Source organism: Gavialis gangeticus, unplaced genomic scaffold, assembly GCF_001723915.1.
Source record: "Gavialis gangeticus isolate Ggan-Ray unplaced genomic scaffold, GavGan_comp1, whole genome shotgun sequence".
Taxonomy (NCBI): Eukaryota; Metazoa; Chordata; order Crocodylia; family Gavialidae; genus Gavialis; species Gavialis gangeticus.
In genome coordinates, this window is record NW_017729033.1 from 100,312,626 (window position 1) to 100,330,473 (window position 17,848).

At 43.1% G+C, this 17,848-nt stretch overlaps 1 long non-coding RNA gene across 1 annotated transcript; it reads right to left on the minus strand.

Moving 5' to 3' along the window:
- Positions 1 to 144: 144 nt before the first annotated feature.
- On the minus strand, positions 145 to 2,182 carry LOC109304083. Its single transcript, XR_002099288.1, has 2 exons — positions 1,966 to 2,182; positions 145 to 238 (listed from the first exon to the last, which is right to left on the minus strand). It is a non-coding gene; the product is annotated as an uncharacterized LOC109304083 (long non-coding RNA).
- Between the last annotated feature and the right edge of the window lie 15,666 nt (positions 2,183 to 17,848).

Below are 17,848 nucleotides of genomic sequence, written 5' to 3' on the forward strand. Positions count from 1 at the left end.
TTTTTCCCCCCCCCCCCCCCCCAGGGCTGCAGTGGGAAGGGTTGGGTGCATGGCAGTGATTTGTCCAGGCATGGCAGTTGCAGCTCTGACAAGGCACTTGTGCATTACAGGAAACTGATGTAAAACCAGTATCTTGATACTGGCTGTCTGAAATAGATTTCTCAGTCATGTAAAATGTAACGTGGATGTTTTTCTCCGAAGTTTCTTTAGACTTTGTATTCCGTGTTGTTTTTTAAATCTAAAAAGAAATTTAAATGATTTTAAATTAAGATAAAATATTTGAAATGAAAAAATATAAAGATTATAAACATTGTAATGCCATTTTAATGACTTGTTGATTTTGTCTGCATCATTTTGGGGTCACAAAAAATTTCCAGTGTTTAAATGGGGTCATACTGAGGAAAAAGTTGAGGAGCTCGGCTCTAGATGAACCAGTAGCCAAAGCCATCTCTGTTGCTCGGTCAATGATGGCCTCCTGGACAGCCACGTGAGGGAGGTCTGTGGGAAATATCTGGGGCCAGGAACAAGGGAGCAAGCAAGAAGGTGTGTGCCTTAGCTAGATGGTCACTGGCCTGGAAGGAAAGGGGGCTTTGCCCCAGTGGGGCATAAGTTTCCTGTTACACTGCCCTCATCCACTGTTTGCAGGGACTCTATTAGTGGGTCAGCTTTGAAAGGTATGCCAGAGAAGGGTGAGGCTAATGACTGACCTGTGGTGGGGTCATCAATTATTTTTTAACAGGAAAAAGAATATACATAAACAAAATGGAGAGTTTGTTTTTTCTCCAGAACCATGTGGAAGAGGAATGAGACAGACAATAGCAATACAAGGAGAAAGCCCCTGAACAAGGATGTGGTATCAGGATGTGACCAAAAGAAACTATGTTAAATGTGGACAGTGACAATGTGGAATCTGTCACACAAGAGCATTTCTCTTTGCCAAGCAATCATTACATGTTGTTGTTAGAAGTCTATATATGCCCCTTTCTGTGAATTTAAAGAGGACCTTCCCTTCCAGTAAATTACAGCTTACATCTGGCTGGTGAGCAAGTCTGTAACCCATGTTTTCCTACAGTCTGGCTCTCTTTTTCTCCATCTTGCCTGAACACTGAATGTACAGAAGCTTAGACAGCAACTAGACTGCTTGAGTTGTTGGTATAGAAACAAACCTACAGATTTGCAATCCAGAAAATGTAACAACATATTAGAAGAAATGTGGAGGTCTGGGAAATAACCCAAATTGAAGACAAATCTCAGTGATATATTCTGAATTTATGCGGGGATTTTAAATGTATTTGTTCATAAGGATAGCAAAGAAGTCCCTTAGAAACATTTTCTTTTTAAGCAGATCCAAGAGAGATTTTTCTAAAGAGAGAGAACTTCAAAAATTATATGCTTGTTTGTGGTTTTATTTTTATTCATATAAGAGACTCATTTATTACTGTTTGAAATTAATGTCTTGGCCCAATATTGGTTCAGGTCCAAGTCCATGAACATGAACATGAACATGAACAAGAAGGAGACTGATGAACATTTTAAGAAGCCAGACACTGTTGAAATGATCAGAGAACATCCATGCATTCCAATATCTTTACTTTTTCAATCTGACCCAAGCTAGGGGTAATAAAACATCCATTCTGCTTCTATAGGTCAATCTTTAATTTCCCTTGCTACTACATACATCAAAAAAATCCATCCCTTATCCAAACCAAAAATAGAGTTAATATAGATGACAGGGTTATAAGTAGAATGTGTAGCTTGCATTAGACTTATATGACGTACTTATGGAAAGGCCCACTGTAATATTGCAGTCCATATGAATATAAAAGGAGCTATAGAAGTATGCCAGACATCATGTTCATTTTATGTAGTCATTTTAGTTCCAGTAAAGAATGGCAAATCATACTGTACAGTAACTAGATAGAGAAAGGAGAGAGAAAGAACAGATTCTGCAGCAGCATGAATTACCTTGCTACAGGGGAAGCCTGAGATGCAGTCTGTGGTTCTATATCTGCAGATGAAGATCATTTGTAGGGTGTTATTGCTGGGAACTCAAATGATAAGTAGTTGGCAGTCACCTTTTGGAAGAAGTTAGCTGAGTTCCCAGTTCCTTGGACAGGTCAGTATCGACCTGGAAATATGCGGGCAGTTGAGTCCCACAAGGCTCGGTACTTGGATCCGTGCTGTTCAATGTCTTTATCAGTGACTTGGATGAGGGCATGGAGAGCACTTTTTCCACATTCAAACATGATACTACAGATGATTATCGGGTAAAGTTAACACACCAGAGGGTAGGGAATGAATCCAGAGGGATCTGGACAGTTTGGGAAAATGGACAGAACAGAATAGGATGCAGTTCAACAAAGACAAGTGCAAAGTGCTGCACCTAGGGAGAAGGAATCACCAACACACTTACAGGCTTGGGGAGGACCTTCTCAGCAGCACAGCAGCAGAAAGGGATCTCAGGGTCATTGCTGACACCAAGATGAATATGAGTCACTGAATGTGACAAAGTGATCAGTAAAGCTAACCGCAGTTTATCATGCATTAGCAGGTGCATGATGAATGGGTCCAGGGGGATGACACTTCCCCTCTATACAGCATTGGTCAGGCCACAGTTGGAATACTGCATCCAGTTGTGGGCGCCATACTTCAAGAGGGACGTAGACAACCTTGAGAAGGTTCAGAGGAGGGCTACTGATATGGTTAGGGGCCTGCAGGCAAAGGTCTATGAGGAGAGATTGAGGGACCTGGATCTCTTCAGCTTCCTCAAGAGAAAGCTGAGGAAGAGGTGATCTTGGGGCTGCCTACAAATTCATTGCGGGGGGAGGAGGACAGCAAGGAATAGGAGATGCTTTGTTTACCAGGGCACCCTTTGGAGTAACTAGGAACAATGGCCACAAACTGACAGAGAACAGATTTAGGTTGGACATCAGAAATAACTTATTTATGGTATGGGTTGCTAAAATCTGGAATGGGCTTCCAAGGGAAGTGGTGCTCTCTCTTATCTTGGGGGTCTTTAAGAGGAAGCTAGACATGCACTTGGTTGGGGTCATGTAACCTCAGTGCTCTTTCCAGCCCATGGCAGGGGGCTGGACTCCATAATCTACTGAGGTTCCTTCCAACCCAAACATCTATGAATCAATAACATCCTATGTACAAGTTAGGCGTGAATCCTATTAAGTTGCCTTTGTGACCTTTTTATCACAAAATTTAGACATTCTTGTTAGTTAATACTCAGTCAATGTTGTGCTCATGTAACTAGGCAGTCCCCAAAATACATCTGGAGGGACATATTCTGTGAGGTACTAAGTACCCTTAACTCTCACAGATCTTTCAGAGGAAGTTAAAGTAACTGAGAACATTGAAAAAAACCACTCTGCTCCTTATAAAAATCGGGAGTTTAACATTTTCTTGGTTGTAGTTCTAGCATACTGTGGAATTGAAAGTCAGTTCTGAATACTCACCACAGAAGATCTAGTTGAAATGAAATATAATACAGCTATAAATTTGTCAGAACAATCCCTTCACTTTGCCAAACTTTTGGAAAAACAAAACCTAGGCCCAACCCTCAATAAAGCCCTCTCCAGAGTAACTGAGTGGAGTGAGGGTCACAACTGGTTTTAAGGCAAAAACTTAAGAGGAAACTTATGAGTGCTGACAGGTCCCTGCTCTAACTCATGGTGCTTTGCATAAAGCATCATGAACAACATAGCCCTGCCCCCCACCAGACATTTGCCTGTTGGGTTGCGAGGGAGGGGGAAATCAAGCTTGGCTGTGGGAGTGGGGGAGAGCTTCAATCCACTCTCCCCACCCTGCCCCAGCTCAGGCTGGGCAAACCCCAGGCCACAGATTACTCTCCCTCCCTTCTCCCCGCTACCTTGCAGCAGACAACCCCGGGGGCTGGGCTAGGCTCCATCAGCCCAGCCCTGATTGTCAACAGGGAACTTGTGTTACCTAAGCTTAATCTAAGGTGCTTCAAAGTGGAGCATCTTCATCTGATCCCTCATCTGATATGGTTTAATTTGTCACACAATCGGCCAGTTTTAAAGCACTATACAGCCATGCACATGCATCACAACATGGATGTAGAGCACTTTCAGGGGGCTGATCAATTGACAAATGTAACTTCTGTCCACACCCTATGAGTTGGGTTTTGGTAGCTGTTAACTGACATCTACCTTCATCAACTGAATTGTTTAAGATTAGTGACAGCCCCCCCCCAAAAGCACACGTTTTTGCCTATCCCCCAAATCATCTTGTAAAAATGGAACAATTTTATCTGGAGAACTTCCTAGACACCATCCTAAAAATTGTACCTGCCAACCATTACATACAGTATTGGGGCCCCCGCTACAGAAAGAACATGGACAAGATTATCAAAGAGGCCATCTTTAACAGACTGGCTGACGGCAATATCCTAAGGGATACCCAGCATGGGTTTGTTGCGGGTAGGTCTTGCTTGATCAACCCCATTTCCTTTTATGACCAGGTGACACATCACCTGGACAAGGGGCTGAGGAGAACCTGATGGTGTTTAACACCGAAAAATGCAAGGTTCTCCACCTTGGGAAGAAAACCTGCAGCATGCTTCGAGGTTTTTAAGACATGGCTAGACAAAGCCTTGGTGGGAATAAGATAGTTGGGGATGACACTGCTTTGAGCAGGGGGGTGGACTAGATAACCTCCTGAGGACCCTTCCAAACCTAATTCTCTATGATTCTGTGATTTTATATCTTTGAAGCCCTGATCCCGATTCAAATCATAACCCAAACTTTGTGATTGGGACAGCATCTAATATGTGCTGGATCCAAACATACTAAAACGCTAGGGAATTTCATGTCAGAATCTGGAGCTTAACTTTGTAACTGAGTTTTGTTTGTTCAAGATATAGGAATCCATCTTAGTTTCCACGCAGCTTCGCTGTAGTATCTGGGCACTTTCCATGTAAGTAGTTTAGTAATAATAAAGTTCCCAGCAGATTTCAAGTTTCTGGCTCTTCTACCCTTCTTTTGGGTAGTGAAGGATCTGTTTGAAGATAAAAGTCATTTCCCTACCCCACAAAGGGAGGGAAGAGATTATGGAACTGGCATTCTGGTTATGCTAGAAAAGCTTAAAGTTCTAATAAACTAAGAGTTTGTAAACTGTTCTATTTAGAGACAGGAGCATAAGAAAGCTAAAGTAGTTATAAATTTTATTTCAAAATATTATCTTTTTGCCCATTTCAGTTTTGCTCATCCATGTATCTTTTGAGCTGCTTTTTCAGAATAGTACCTCTCCAGTCTAATGCTTCCAGCATCACTAGCTCTGATGTCATTAGAACAACAGTGTCAGGAGGTGAACAAAGCAGTTTTACTGGCAGCAAGGGCCAGAAGTAGTATGTGCTGCACGGTAATTGAAAAAGATGGCATTTAGGTGGTGATGGGTCACTGAACAAATACCAACGTGCCCAGTGAAAGAATGGTGCCAACTCAGGGTAGTTGAACAGGTCTGGGAAAATTCCATTAGACCACAGTTGCACAAGTTCCTGTTTCAGGTTAATAACTGAACACGTAGCATACTGGCTTACTCAGTAAAATAAGCCCTAATGCAGCCACAAGGGTTTAAAATTGGTAACAGATTGTTAAAATAGCTATTTTTAAAAATAAAGTGAAATATATATTTAAGGGAAAGAAAGGCAATGGCTGGCAGATACAATTCTTAGGGTTCTGGATAGAATTCCTCCACATAAAATTCTTGTATTATTACGAGACGATTTAGGGGATGGATAAAGCAAAATAAATGCATGATGGGTTCCTGAGCCATCCTGATGATATGGGGCAGAATGGCTCAGAAAATTCAGAGTGGTATGTGTGGTATAGTGTATTTCACCCCACTAAAGTGCCCAGTGTACACAACAGAGTTTGTGCAGAAGGGACTTGGTTAGATCAGTCCAGCAGACAATATATGGTTAGGCCTGTGAAGCATCAGCCCCTGAATTAGCCAGAACCACTCTTTCATATAAGAATAACTTTGTTGCTGGGCTGGTAGATTGAGAGGAGGAAAGTCTCTGCTCTTTGCTTCCTACCCCCAGTATCATCCCAGTGCGTCTCAAGTACAATGCTAGGTATAAATGGGATGGGTAATATTTAGTAACCTGTAGCACTGAAGACCACTTAGGACAGTATTCAGAAATTTGGAAATACTTGCACAACAGGATAAAAATAAAAGTGCTGTTGTAAACAGGTTTTCTCCAATTGTGATGTTTAAGTGATGCTATCCTGACCTTGTCAGCAAAGGTTATTTCTAGCATTACTGGAAAACCTCTCATCATGCTCAGTTCAGGGAAACTGTTTTGCACAGCTGTGATCCATACCCAATTTGTCTACAATTGCTACTTTGGGGTCATCATGAAAAACAATGCTTGCAACACCCATGTCCAGTTCTGATGATGGTCCATTAAAAAGTTTAATTTTATAAGTTTTCCCCAAAGATTTCAAAGTCTGAATTTTTTATAACAATGTTAGTAGGCACCTGAGATGGGTCTAACCTAAAGCTATGGATCTGAACATTGCCAGGCCTTGGATTCAGATGCTGACCAGCACTTACAAAATGCCAGAGATCCTAAACCAGGATAGGCATTAAGGATATTCAGCTTTGCAGTAGGCACTCAGCATCTTGCAATTCAGGGGGCTCAGTGAATTATCATGGATTTACAGTTCACTTTTAGGCAAGGATTTTTTCTGAAAACAGCTAAATAGCCAGATATCTTTGCTTACCTGTTGTAATTTTGCATTCCTGTTTTAAAAGGCAAAAACAAAAAAACCCTCAAAATTCCCTTAAAAAAAATTGAGGGATTCCCTTTAAGAAAAAGCCCTTTTTTTTGTAAGTCACATTAGGATTTTTAGGGATAAAAGGTACTACAATAAGTTTAAAACTTCAGATTTAGAATCTGCATATCACTCAGTTATCAAAAGTTTTCTTATCTGGAAAGCAGGGTTAGAAATCCATATGCACATTTGAGATGGATAAAGAGAGTTCTACATATCTTGATGTTTTATTATTTTCACTTAGTCATGTTTGATCTAAGGGGAATCTGACAAAATAGAAGGGTACAGCCATGGGTTAATCTAGGCTTTTGACATGGGGGGGAGGTTCAGATGGTGAACTGCAGAGTGACATATAAAACAACACATTTTTGCCAGTAAAAATAAACCAGAAGTTTTACAAATATGCTAGGGACTATGCAGTTCAAGATTAAAGCAAAAACAAATATAACTTCACTAGAATGAGTTTGAAACTCATAAGGAGCCAGGGTGGGAGGAATGTCACCTAAATGAAATAAAGTAGTTTTACTGGCAATAAGGAGTATGTACTGCACACAAATTAAAGTGTCATTTGCTTGAGGAAGGTCACAGCACAAGCATCAAGGTCCTTGATGGAAACAGTACAAGATCAGACCGAGCTAGAATGTTAATGGCTGGGTCTATTAGCTTTCCTCTTGGACTACATGACTGCAGACCTCTGTCATGGAAACAGGCTAGAGATGAAAGAAAGAATACCAGGGAAGGATGATCCCCATTATTGTTTGGGGCTGTCAACAAGAGGACTGTTCAGCACCAGTCAGGCGTTTGTGGCTTTCTGTGATGTTGATTTCTTCGTTGGGAACTGGCCTGAGACAAACACACTGAGTTTACATGCATCTAATAGTAATGTTGAAATCTGTAACCTAACCCAAAGTCTTTATAATTCAGGCCTTCTCATTATCCTGAGACTAGACCCATTCTTCTTTATATCCTGACACCCACCTTAGCTTAATATGGTCAATCTTTAAAATATGAAAATGCAATGCTGGAATTATCCTGCAGATGTCCCTCTGGCCTTTTTTTAGCTCACTGTCTAGTCACTATCACATTGTCAGGGGTCAATCAGAGCCTGACCCTAGAGGATTACAGGGGGTGCAGAGCAGACTAGGTCCAGAATAGAGTCAAAAGCTTGGGGATCACGAGTGGATGAGTCTGGAAGTTGAGGTCTCCCTTTTCAAAATCCTAGATCCATCCATGACACTATGGATTCCAATTTGAAAACTCTGGGCTTATCTTGCAAGTCACGTGTAGGTGTTTGCACACTCAGCAGTGCTAATATTACACAGGGATTTCACAAAAATTCCATGGCACCCCAGGGTGCCACAGCACCCTGCTTGAGAATCACTGCTGTGAGATGTTAAGGGACAGATTGTTATAGTATTATAGTAGGTCACAAAGGCTTCAGTGAGGATCAGAGCCCTACACTGGTATTTCACAAAAAGGTAGTGTTAGCCCTCCCCACAAAGAGTTTGCTGTAAGTAAAGTACATGCAGCAAAATACAAGGTTCAGGAAATACAAGTTAGAGCTTACATGAGCCAGTGTTTGAATAGGTGTCCTGTATGCTAAGACTTAGGTACAACTAGCTGCCAGCAGCAGAGGAAGTGAGAACAGCAAAATAGAGGGAGGGAAAAACATGTGAAAGTGCATAAGGAAGTGTGTGAAGCTGCTATAAAGTAGACTGGTCTTGTTTGGGTGGCACTGACCAGGCATGACTCTTGGGATGTTTGCTTATTTGAACTTGTTGCAGTGGTGATGTGATTTATATTTGGAGTAGCACATTACAGACTGAACCCTCTGCCCTGCCAACAGTTGGACAGCAAATAAAGTGGCAAGAGCCAAAGATGGCCTGCACTCCTCCACCAGAGGCAGCCAAGAGTTTTTAAACCTTGTTTAATTCCACTCTGCAATAAACCAGAGAGGAAATCCTTATTTAGTCGTGTGTGTGTGTGTGCTTGCGCGTGCATGTGTAGTTACAGTGCTAGAAATAAAACCTGCCAAATAAAGAATGCAAATATTTAGGCACTCTGTACAAATGAGAAAGCCTCAAAAAGGATAGGAGTTTGTATTGGGCTCTGATAAGCATCAGCACTTTGGATGCTTATCAGATACTCCTTGCTTTTCAAACTTGGGTTCTCTTGGGGACAGGCTTTGTGAGCTTTCACATCCAAAGAAGTCAGAGAAAACAGTAATGAAGAGGTAAATTGAATAGCCTTCGAACTACATAAGGCTCATTTTCAGTTCCATGGGAAGTGTTATGAACTAAAAAAGTAGCTTAGTTTACCCCAAAATCCAATTTTTAAAAATTTTCACAACATTTTATGAGAATAGGGCCATATTCTATTGGGCCAGCAGTGCTTACCAGTATATTGTGGTTCTTGTGATATTATTTTCATTGCAACTCTTCTATTATATTTTAAACTAAAATTAACTTGAAGTCCTTGAAATTTAAATAAAAGATTTCAATCATCATATTTCTTCTTTCCTAAGGTGTTATAAACATTTTGATTTTGTTCTGAACCAGGAAAAAAAAACTTTTAAAGTGAATTTTCCAGAAAAGGAAAATAAAATCCAGTTTTTCATCTTTAGATAAACTTCTTATGGACACCTAGTCCTAGTGGAAATTGCAATTATGATTATTCATCTGGCTTCTAGCGGTTAGATCTGGTAGTTAGATTTTGGAAGAAGTTCTGGGGAATTAGTACCTTTCAATATTGCAGAAGTATCCTAAGGGGACATCCTGACATTTTTACCAGGAAACACTTCTGTCCATGCAGAATTTGAGACATTTTCATTTCATATTAACGAAGTTATCAGACCTTAATTCCTGCATAATAAACCCTAAGTAGGCAGGAGATTTAACTACAGTTCAACTGAGACTGTGCTATGTTAGGCATTGCTTACTGTTCTTCCAGCCTCCATGTGTTGTAGCACCATTTAAAATCTTGCTTAGTCCAAAATGTAATTCTGTAAACAGATCTTTTAAAATACCAGTTTGCCTTGACAGTTTCCCTGTTTCCCCACTAGATGGCAATAAGGTATTTCATATCCCTTGCTACAGAAAATGCCTAGTTTTAACAGGTCTGTAAAAGAACCTTAGGTTGACAGAGGAAGGTTCACTCTGACAACAGAATACACAGCAATACATATTGTCTGACCAACCTCATTTCTTTCTATGATCAGGTGACTCATCACCTGGACAAGAGAAAAGTGCTTGTCATCATATACCTTGACTTCCAGAAAGCCTTTGACCTGGTATCCCACGAGGTACTGATCAGAAAACTGAAAGATATCTGGCTCAACTGTGGAACCATCAAGTGGGTACAAAACTGGTTGCAGGGTAAGACACAGAGAGTCCAAATGAATGGATCAGTGTCATCCTGGCAAGACGTGGGCAGTGGCGTACCCCAGGGGTCAGTACTTGGCCCAGTTCTGTTCAATATCTTCATCAACGACCTGGATGAGGGGGTGAAAAGCCCATTGGCCAAGTTCGCGGATGACACCAAGATATGGGGTTGTGTGGACACACTTGCAGATAGGCTGCAGATACAAGCAGACCTAGACAGGCTGGCATGCTGGGCAGAATGGAACCAGATGAGGTTCAACATAGAGAAATGCAAAGTGCTGCATCTGGGAAGGAAGAACCCCCAGCACACCTACAGGCTGGGCATCGCTAACCTGACCAGCACTACAAAAAGAAGGGATCTGGGGGCAACAATAGACTCAGGCATGAATGTGAGCTGGCAATGCGACGCAGTAGCCGCTAGGGCCAATAAAACTCTGGCATGCTTCAGTCAGTGCATCTCCAGTAAATCCATAATGATTCTCCCACTTTACTCAACATTGATGCAGCTGGTGTATTTTGTCCAGTTCTTGGCGCCGCACTTCAACAAGGATGTGCTAAAGCTCAAGAGAGTCTAGAAGAGGGCCACCCACATGATCAGAGACTTGCACGGCAAGCCATATGAGGAGAGGCTGAGGGTTCTCAGACTCTTCAGCCTAAAGAAAAGAAGGCTGAGAGGGGACCTGATTGTGGCTTACTGCTACATCAGAGGCATACATCAGGGCGCCCTGGGGAAAAACTAGAAACAATGGCCAGACTTGAACAGACTCCTGGAAGAGTTTCAGGCTGAACATTAGGAAAAACTTCTTTACAACTAGGGTGTCCAGACTATGAAACAAGCTCCCCCCAGAGGTGGTGCAATCATCTACCCTAGAGGTCTTCAAGAGAAGACTGGACAGTCACCTGGCTGGGATTGGCTGATCCCAGATGTCTTTTCTGCTCATGCAGGGGGCTGGACCCAATGAGCCTTTAGGGTCCCTTCCAGCCCTATGACTCTATTTCTCTGCAGCAAGAAGCAGATGGCCTTTGATTTTAAGGCTGGCAACTCCACTTATTTGTAAGGAAGAATGATATATTTGATTTGGCAATCATTATCCACTAGAAGGTAGGTAAGAACTGTGAAACTCATACACACTTAGGCTCTTATCCTCTATAACCAGGACTCACCTAGAGCAGCGGTAGTCAAACTTGCAGCATAGGCAGGTGCCCAAAACACATTTTGTGTGCCTTTGTGTGACACAGAAAAATCAGGGAAAGCACAGCAGCATATAGGGCAGGGAACAGAAAGCCAAGCAGCATATTGGACAGTGGAAGTGGATGGGAGTAGTACTTGGGGAAGGTGTGGGGCTAATTTGTAGTATGCCTACGAAAATTTTGGCCCCCACTGACCTAATGCAGCTGACTAAACTGGAGCAAGAGTTAAACCCATTAATACTGGAGCACATTTCTGTGATTGCCTTTCTAGTACTAGGTCCCATACAAAGACAGAGCCCAGTACTTTACAGCCCTAATGAGCTGAGACCAATGGGACCACTCATTATTCATGAGTCCAAGGCACAATTTGGCCACATCCAATTTTCAGTTCCCAAAGGTGGGCTACTGACAGCGAGAGGCAAGATATTTTCATTGTATGCATCATACAATATCAGACCACAGGTAACCTATACAGGAGAAACACGGGTCTGCTGTCACTTTTCAGTCTGAAACTCATTTATTCTGGTGACAAATCAAATGCTCTGCTTCTTAAAGTGAAGATTAAGAAGGGTGTTATGTACAATCAGTCAGTCTGGTTCTTGGCAGCTCCTACCAGTCTCCCTCTAAGGACCAAGAGGAGGGCATGACAGGGCAGGGCAGTGCGGGGACGGGCAGGCACCTATACACATGCATTGAGGCTGCTCCAACGTGCTGTAATTACAGTGCGATTACCACACTCCAACAGACCCCAGCATCATGTGTATCAGCATCCCTGTGCTGAAAAACAGCAGCAGGGATACTAACTAAAGCTCATTTGACAAGCTTTAGTTCAAAAACACCCACCACCATTTTTCAGTGTGGGGGTGCTGATACACATGACAGTGAGGTGCTTTAATTAGAGCATGACTTTTTTTTCAGAGCGAGACACTGTAGGTAGCATAGGTGCCTTTAGAGCCAGGGGGAGGGGGAAGCAGAGGCTTTTTCTGGTTTACACTTTCAAAGGAGTGATCCTGTTTGTTGTATGGCCTATCAGAGCTATTCTCTGAAGTTCCAGTCTGGCACCCTACCCAGTGAAATGTTTTCACTCTTTAGAGAAGCCCCATCACTTCTCTTACTACCTCAGTGAAGCTCCCCTTGCTGGATACTAGCAAAACTGCAAAGTTTAAGTCCAGAAACTAGGTCCCACAGCTTTTAACCTTCCAGTGAATGAGCAGATTTGGGTTTCTAGGGAACTCTTAAGATTCAGATTCCTCTATCCAGCACCCTCTTCTGAGAGTTGAGACACTGTGGTTCAAATACTTTAAGTCTTTGGAGCCAGCACTAACTCCTGCCCCCAGAAGGCATCCCATTAGCTTCAATACAGCCCTTCCTAGAATGCCAACCTGGTGAGGACTTTGGTTTATGGTTTACTTGTCCATGGAGATATACGAGGTGAAGCATAGAACACAGGCCTTTCACAAGAGTCTAACTCAATTACTCTTTACTTACATAGAACAAGAGATCTACAGATCTAGACAAAACCAGAAAACTACCTACATGCCTCCCTTCCATTTTAGAACATCCTTCAGGACTTGGGTAATGTCCTCCAGAAAGTCCAATATGCTTTCTCTTCTCTTCTCTTCTGAACATAGATTTTTTTTAACTAGAGAATGGAAACTCTGTAATTTCTTCTTCCTCAGTTCAGAACAGAAAGCTAAAAAGCCTTTTCCTTATACCTTCTGTTCCCCTTGGTCAGGTGACTGGTCTTACTAGGTGGTCAAAGCTTTCTACCAGGTGATCTGCCATTTACTTACTAGAACACCTGAGTCAAATCATCCTTTCCAGTGGCTCCCAGCTCTTATTCCAAGGAGACTTCTGTGTGCAGAGAGGATTATTTAAGGATGATGACCCTCCTTAGTTACATCAGTGTAACTAACTTTTGGAATTTCAGTCTGATGTAGAGAAGCAAAGAGAAGAGAAAAGGCAATCAAACCCCATATTCAAAATAGAGTTTGCCATCTGACACAGACACACACAAATAATTCCTCCTGTTAAAGTGAAATCATAAGTTGTCTCAATGGCTACTGTCTATTTCAGAACAGTGCATCAGGGAAAGGTGTTTCTGGTACCCAGTCTCTTCCACACACTTTTCATAACAGATTCATGCCAATCAGCTAGCAAAGAATCCTCTTCCCCTTCACTGCCTAGAAGCTAAATATCTCCCTACCATTAATGGCAGTAGCAGGCACAGCAGCAATAGCAGCCTTTGCCCCCTGGAAATCAATGTTGTTGGCTCTTGAAAGTCACACAATTAATACCACTGCCAGAGTCAGTCCCAGGTGGCTATGAGAAGCCCTCAAAAGAATTCCAGCATAGGGTAGGAAATACTCCTTTGACCAACTGCTTTTTGCTTGGCAGCCTCCTGGGGGAGAGAAGCCAAATGGGGGTGTTGCAGGAAGCAGACAGGGTTTTCCCATCCTCCTCTTAGGAGGGCTTTATGGGGAAAAGAGAGTGGCTGGTAAAAGGGAGCATTGAAAAAGCAATAGGTTAAGGTAGTTTCTTCCCCCCACACACTTCTGTGAGAATTGTGTACTCTCTCCTTCCCCCATCCCAATCCCCAGGGTAAAGAACCCTTAGGATGAGAGCGGGAGAAAAAAAGACTGTGCTATAGCGGTTTCCTCAGCCCTCAGTGGAAGAGCCCTTGGAGCTGCAGGAGGAGCAGAAATCCACTGGGACACAACAGGCAGAAGTGGGACTGGTGGAGGCCCCAAAATTAAATAAGGTTTTGAAGTCTGGGTAGAGGCTGGAAGCTCCTTCCTGTTAGGGTATCAAGGAGATCTCAGGATACAGAGTCACCTTGTGTCATACCTTTGGGAGCACTGACATCAGCATATGTGTCACAAACATTAGGGATGGGCAGGGAAAAAGGGAAAATCAGTTGACTGAAAAGTTCAAGATCATTATTTTCAAAAGTGTCTTACAATAGTCAGGGGTGGGGTTGCAATAATGGCTCCTATCCTTCAAGCTCTTGGACTGAACAATACTGAAGAAGAAATAGGCTTAGGCTGGTTATGTTACTAGGCAGCTCTTCAAGAGCAGCCTCCTTTGCTTCAGAGCCCAGGAGACTGACAGATTGAGGGAATTTGCACCTTCCTTTTGTTTATTGTTCATCCTATACTGTAACTAACTTCTTTATTGCACTGTTATGAGCATGGGTAGGCAAAGGACTATGAGAAGGGAGACAGTGCTCCAAGGTAGACTCGTCTTAGCCACCTCACTTAACTCACAGAGGTTCCTGGAGCTTTACATTTCTCAGATGGAGCTGCATCTACACAAGATGCTGACTGTACAGTTGTTACTGCACAGTCATTTAGCACTTGCATACACAAGCACTAAATGACTGTGCAGTAACCAATGTTACTGCACAGTAGCATCCCCACACAGCTTCTTGGTGATGCTGACTGCGCAGTAGCTCATTACTACATTACATCACATTTTGTGCCGCACAACACTACTGCACAGTAGTAACAGGCTACTGCTCAGTCAACATCTTGTGTAGACATAGACCCTGCTGCAGAAATGGATCCAGCTGCATAGTCCCTTCATCCCTAAGAATGGGTTTACAGTACCAAATCTACCTGTACAAGGAACAGGGATGAAACTTTATTTTCAGTGAAGATTTTCTTTTGTCTTCCCAGTTTCTTTCAAGTCAGGAGGGCAGGTGAATATCATAGGGCCTGACAACTGACTGTGAATGTAGGTGTAACCCTCCCCTAGCACCGGAGCCAAGCGCTATACCAGATTCAAGATCCTCAGGCTGTCAGTAGTTTTGGGCTCTGCCTCAGGCAGCCTGGCTGGCTGAGGTGTCCCATCAAAAAAAGTGTGTTCCTCACTCTCACCTTCCCAAGAATCCACTTCAGCCTCAGTAGCAGACAGGGTTCTTTATTTTTCAGCTATAACTATTTACAGAAAAGAAAAAGATTAATAACAAATATACACATATATGCATTACATAGATGCAATAACACACATTAAAACCCATAACCAAAATATTATCTATAAACCCAACATTAGTGAATAGTCCATCCAACAAGTGATTCCACATATAACAGCCCTATCAATATACGTCCATTCACAGATTACAGACTCTAAGCCTCAGTTCCACTAGAAATTCAATTCACTCTAGTAAAAATAGATGGCAACACTGCTGTTGCTATGAGTGGTCACCAGATGGCAGTGCGTGGCTCCTACAGGCATTTGAAGAGTAGGTTGTACAGTCCCACTGTTTCTTTCAGACAGAAACCTCTGTCCCGAGGCAGTGGGATGATTCCTTCTCTGTAAACAAACTTTTTACAAGCACTGCAGAGTTAAATGCCTCCCCACGTTCCCTTTCCCTGTGAAACTAGAGCTGCTTAATAGAGCAGCCTAAACTCCCCCATGGCTCCAACCCAGCTGCAAGCACAGACTCCCTCTTCCCATTTCCCAGGGCACCTGAGTCCTGAGTTTGTACAGCTCCTCTTCGGGACAGGGGACTCTGCTCATCAGTGAGCACCACCAGCTGATCATCTTTCCTGGTGTGTTGGCTCCCTGGAGCAGGTTTTCAGTCCGCTTCCTGGGTGGAGAGACTATCCCAATCCTCCCCCTCAAGTTGGAAAATGACTCCTCTCCCTCTTTCCTGCCATCCGCTGTGTTTATATCCCGGATGCAGCCAACCATACCTCTCCATTGCACTGGCAATCCAGTCAGCTGCATGCATATTTTTAGGCTTGCATCTTTTCAGAGGTCCTGCATGCAAACCCCTTCCCACCCTTTCAGCAAAAGCTGTAGCATTGCTTTCCCCGCCCAGCCTCCTGTCTCCACAGCCTGGCAGCTGTTACATAGGCAATGAGAGAAAACAGTGCTGAAGCATCTTTGGCTAGGCTGAATCCCAGCGCTAAAGCAATCAAAAGCACACTTCAGACTCACAGGCTTTCTTTGAAAAGGCACTGGCCACAGCCAGTTGTGAAAATGGCTAGGCTTGCAAAATAGAGACCTGGCTCTAGAATGGTTTGGATATTCTCAATCCATGCTTCCTCTGTGCATGTGAGGAAAACATAACTTACTCTGCTTGTGAAAAGGACTAAAATGGATTCCAGGTTGCAGCATAAAGGGACTTAGTCTTGGTCAAAGTTGCTGTTTTCCCTTGCCCAGAGAGTGAGTGTGTTTTTCAGCAAACTGTTTACATGTCAGCTTTCATGAACTTTGATATCTGAAGCAAATTCCATACAACTGGCAAACAAGTGGTAATGCTGTGTGGTAATAAAATGTGTTTTCTCCCCTTCCACATGTAGATGTATTTTGTTTGTGAGTAGTAAAACACACAAAATGGTATATTTACCTTCTTCCCCCCCATGACAGACCTGAACACCAGATACCACATTTGCTACTCCAGCTAAACTACCATTAAAGCCAGCAGGAATTATGCTGGAGTAGGGACTGCAGGAATGGGACTTTAATTTTCTAGCAGTGTAATGGTATCTTCTCATCCTAGATCAGGAGCAGGCAAAATATGGCCTGCAAGCTAGATTTGGCCTGTCAGGCAATTTCATCGGGCCTGTGGGTGCCCACAACTAATTGTACCCCACCCAGCCCTTCCACCCATGAGGGTGGGACCAAGTTGCCCATGTATTCATATGTCCTATTGCGCCTTCCTCCCACCCTTGTGGGCTGAAGGGCCTGGCAGGCCAGCTCACAACTTCTGGGTGGGGCTGCTGCTGCTGCCACTGGAGGACCTGCTCTGCTGCCCCGGCATCCTGCTTGCTCTGGGCAGCAGGTAGGGAGCAGTGGGGAAGAAGGGGAGCTGCAGCAAGGTGGCAGCAGGAAAAGTGGGGCTGGGGCTGGTGGCAGCGTGGCCGGGGGGCAGCGGGAGCATGGAGCTTGGGTGGGCAGGGTGTGGGTGTGAGGGATCATGGTGAGATGTGGGGACCCCCTCACATCCTCCCCCCCATCACGATGCAGAACCCCGACAGGTTGAACAAGCATTAGTTAAAGCACCCTGCCATCATTTTGAAGTGCAGAGATGCTGATAGATGAGACGTGGAGGCTGGTGGTGTGCTAATTAGCATGCTCCAGCAGACTTGATTAATCAAGTCTGCTCCGACCCATTGTAATTATAGTGCATTGGAGCAGACTCCCCAAATGTCTACAGGCACCCTTTACTCTCAATATTCTTGTCAGAAAATCAGAGTATCATTAGACTCCCAAGACATATTTACAGGCATTCTTTTTCAAACACATATTGATAGTTAAAAAGCAGCTTCTTGTATAAATTTTCCCCCAAAATTCCTTCTGTGGCCAGATTAAGTGGAATGCAGTTTCATTTATGCAGTAAAAAGCATACTTTAAAGGCAAGTGTCAGCTCAGCTCAGCCTATTTCTCTATTATATATGTATAATTTTTTTCTCAAAATACTTCACATAATACTTCCTTTTAAAATGAAATAACTAAGACAGG